We start from the raw sequence: 3,976 nt of genomic DNA, 5'->3' as shown, positions 1-3,976 counted from the left end.
CGGGGCGCTTCCCCAGAGGCTGTTTATTTGTCAAAGAGAAGCCCAAATCCAGAATGGGTCGTCACGCGCCTCACGGCACTCTGAGGCTCTGGACTAGAACCGGGCTCTTGTATTAATCGGGACAGTCAATGCCTACTCTGACTTTTGTTGCAGATAAAGGTGCCTGCCGCTGTGATATTTAGGAACTGGATGGTTGGGGGGGGGGTGCTGCTCTTGGCTCCGTTTTTGTTGCGCTCTAAGTTTCAACATGAAAGAAGAGCTTTTTTCTCAGGCCATCTCCCTGGCCCCTAAAGGACTGAGAAGTCCTCCTTCATTAACTGTAGCACAGCTATTGTCCTCTCTTCCTGCGGCGTCCTGAGTGCTACTGCCAGGTCAACTCTGGGATTTTTATACAGTGCCCATCAGGACCCGACACCTGTAGGAGACAGGAAGAAAACCAGAAAGCCGCCTTGTAAATTGAACAGTATATTATCAGGCAGAACAATCAAACGCATTCTTCGTGGCTGGCAGTTTTGCCTAAAGAGCGTGTTAAAGAGCATTCAGAAACTTGGGCTGTGAGATGCACTTGCTATTCCTCTTCTGTCTTCCAGCCGGTGAATCCCTAGTCCAGCAGTGCAGTTTCCTTCCCAGAAGGACCTGCTGCCCAGAGACAAGGTGCCTGGCTCTTTCCTTCATGGCTGGTTAATGGCATGGGTGGGACCTTGGGGTTCTGGCTGGTACACAGTGCTTTCTGGGGAAAATGGAAGTAGAAAATCAATTGCTTTGTGTTTAAATAGATGAACTTTCAATGTGAAATATGATTAAGAAAATGGCGGAGGAGTAAGGATAAAAGATTAGAAATAGGCCTAGGGTTGTGATTCCCAGTTCCAAATCTGGCTGTGTTGATCACAGCCCTTATTCTCCCTGTCAACATTCCATTGCTTCAAAGCTGAGCCAGGCAACAAAAGGTTGGGTGGATGAGAAATGATAAGAGAGCACTTGGAATATGACTGTTGCTCAGCTGGCTCCTCCAAAGGCAGGTTGGAGCCTGTCCTTCCTACCTAAGCCTCTTCCCTTCAAGTATATGCCTCCTGTGGGGCAGCTTTTCTCTCTCCCCAAGCACCCTCTCAACTCCATCCCCAACTCCATTCATAGTCCCTCCCCCGAGTTCTGGGTGTTATAATCTTCACTGATGCTTCCCTCTTCCCCTTTCTGATAACACTTTTTGATTCTCAGCCACAAGTAAGCACTTGACCATGTAGAGACTTATATGGGTCACTATTGATTTCATGTGAATCAATTTCTTTTTTCAGGATAGGGGCTGAATTATATGTTCCTTTTGTTCCATTGAAATACCTTCCACAAGTTGGGCTCAAAAATATTTTGTAATTTGTAATTTTGTATTTGTAATTTTTGTAATTATAATTTGATAATTATATTTTAAGTTATTTAATTCTATTTTGGTAATTCTAGGGATCAACAACAAAGCCAAATACTTTTAAGTAAAACATTCTTCATTTAGAATTTAAAAATATGCTACTGGCTACCCATTACAGGGTTCTATTACCTATTTAAGTGTTCCATCTGCTGACTGACTCCCAAAATTTGAAAGGTGGGGAAGGGGGAGGAGAGAGGGAGAGGAGAGAGGGGAGAGGGGAGAGGGGAGAGGGGAGAGGGGAGAGGGGAGAGATCAGTGTTCCATCTGCTGAATGACTCCCAAAATGGCTACAATTGCCAGATCTGGGCCAGGTCCAAACCTGGAACTCCACCATGGTTTCCCACATAGGTACGGGGCCTAAGCACTTGGGCCATCTTCTGCTGCCTCCCTAGTCCCATAATAGAGAGCTGGATCAGGTGATCGGCACCGGAATCTGAACCAGCACTCTGATATAGGATGCCGTCATCACAAGTTGCAGCTTAACCTGCTGCCCCACAATACTGGCCCCCGGCCCCTGGAGCTAAGATTTGAATCTGTGTCTATCTGGTTACACAGACTGCACTTTTACTTAACAAAACCACATGCAGTCTAGATAGATTTTTTTTTTTACCTTGAGAAAGCAATGTTTTAAACATTAGTAGCATTTAATTGCAGTTTATCATTTAAATGTTTCACCTCAAAATGTATGTAAAACTGATCATGTAACATGTAAAGATTTACAATTTGATCTTCATGGATGGCCATTATCAAGTCTAGGAACTGATCTCCGTCTCAGGTTCCCCTTTTGGAAAATGAGAGAAATCGTTAGAATTAAAGTTGCCTGTTGGCTCTAATAAATCAATCAGTCTCACAAACTTGACCTGTTAGAGTGGCTTGAGGTGCAGAAGTGCAGAAAAGTGGGAACAAATCTTTGGACAGATCTTTTATTTTTTTTTTTAACTCATGCCTTGAAAAATACTGCTACCAATACAAGTTTTTACTCTGTGTCTTGAAATGCCTTAATGATAAACTTTACACATAAACTTGCCAGTAGTTAGGTTCCTTGTAAATTTTATTGGTATATGAAGATACTTCAAAAAGCTTACGGAAAAATGAAATTTAAAGGTAAGTTTAAGGGCTGGCACTGTGGCACAGCAGGTTAATCTGCAGCATGCAGGGCTGGCATCCCATATGGGTGCAAGTTGGAGTCTTGGCTGCTCCTTTTCTGAATCAGCTCCCTGCTAATGTGCCTGGGAAAGCAGCAGCAGATGACCCAAGTGCTTGTGCCCCTTTGCCCACATGGGAGAACCAGAAGAAGCTCTGGGCTCTTGGCTTCAGCCTGGCACAGCCCTGGCTGTTGCAGCCATCTGGGGAGTGAACCAGCAGATGGAATATCTCTCCATCTCTCATTTTCTCTATATCTCTGTAATTCTGCCTTTCAAATGAATAAATAAGTAAATAGATCTTAAAAATGATAAGTTTAGGGGCTGGCACTCTGCTGTGGCAGGTAAAGCCACCATCTGCTGTGCCAACATCCAATATGGGTGCTGGTTTGAGTCCCGGCTGCTCCACTTTCAATCCAGTTCTCTGCTATGGCCTGGGAAAGCAGTAGAAGATGGACCAAGTCCTGAACCCGTGTAGGAGACCAGGAAGAAGCTCCTGGCTCCTGGCTTCGGATTGGCGCAACTTTGGCCATTGCAGCCAGGTTGAGCAGTGAACCAATGAATGGAAGACACCCCCCCCCCCCCGCCTCTCTTCTCTCTGTGTAACTCTGACTTTCAAATAAATAAATAAATCTTTTAAAAATGATGTTTATTTTGGTGCAAAATATTTTATAATCCTTGCACAGTTTTTTCATGATACCCAGTTTTCTATGTACTTTTTAAAGTAGTCACATATATTAAGTACCACATATATGAAGTACCCACATATATGTTAAAATATTTTTCCAAAAACTTTGAGGTTCGAAATAATTTTGTGCTTATGAAGGTTTTTTTTTTTTCCCTAGGTAAATGTGCCATCTTTCAAAAAGCTGCTTTTCTGTAGACACTTTTGCAAAGTGAAGTTTTAGGAAATCTGCCGAAATTCCAGATTGGCTAAGATCACCTCTCAAAAGACTACAAGGTGGTGAGAGGCAATGTCCCAATATCCCCTTTAAATGCTGCAACTAGATGGCCCTGAAGACAGGATTGAATGCACTTCAGAATGAGTTCCTCAAAGAGGTTTACCATAGGGAGCTTGCCCAAAGCAAACCTTCTCCCCTGGTAAGAGAACAAAGAAAAGCCCTTTTAGCCACAAAACCCCCCAATGCTTTCATGTAATCCTCTTGATATGAATGCACCCTTTGAAACCTACCTTGAACTCTAAATCATGAATGCTGAGGGACAAGGTGTGTGAAAAATGCAGAAAGGGTTGGTTCAATTGCTTCTCCACACTTTCCCTTAGGACTAGATCCAATGATCAAATAGTGGTTGAAGTAAGAGCATAAAAAAGATTTGAAGTGACTGCATGAATCAATAGCACTCAGCATGAACCTTTCTATTTCTTGTATTTTTCTCTTGTATTAAGTGATTTTAGTTA

The sequence above is a fragment of the Oryctolagus cuniculus genome, chromosome 9 (genome assembly GCF_964237555.1).
Source record: "Oryctolagus cuniculus chromosome 9, mOryCun1.1, whole genome shotgun sequence".
NCBI classification, from domain to species: Eukaryota; Metazoa; Chordata; class Mammalia; order Lagomorpha; family Leporidae; genus Oryctolagus; species Oryctolagus cuniculus.
The sequence above is the reverse complement of the archived record's forward strand: the minus strand, read 5'-3'. Positions refer to the sequence as shown.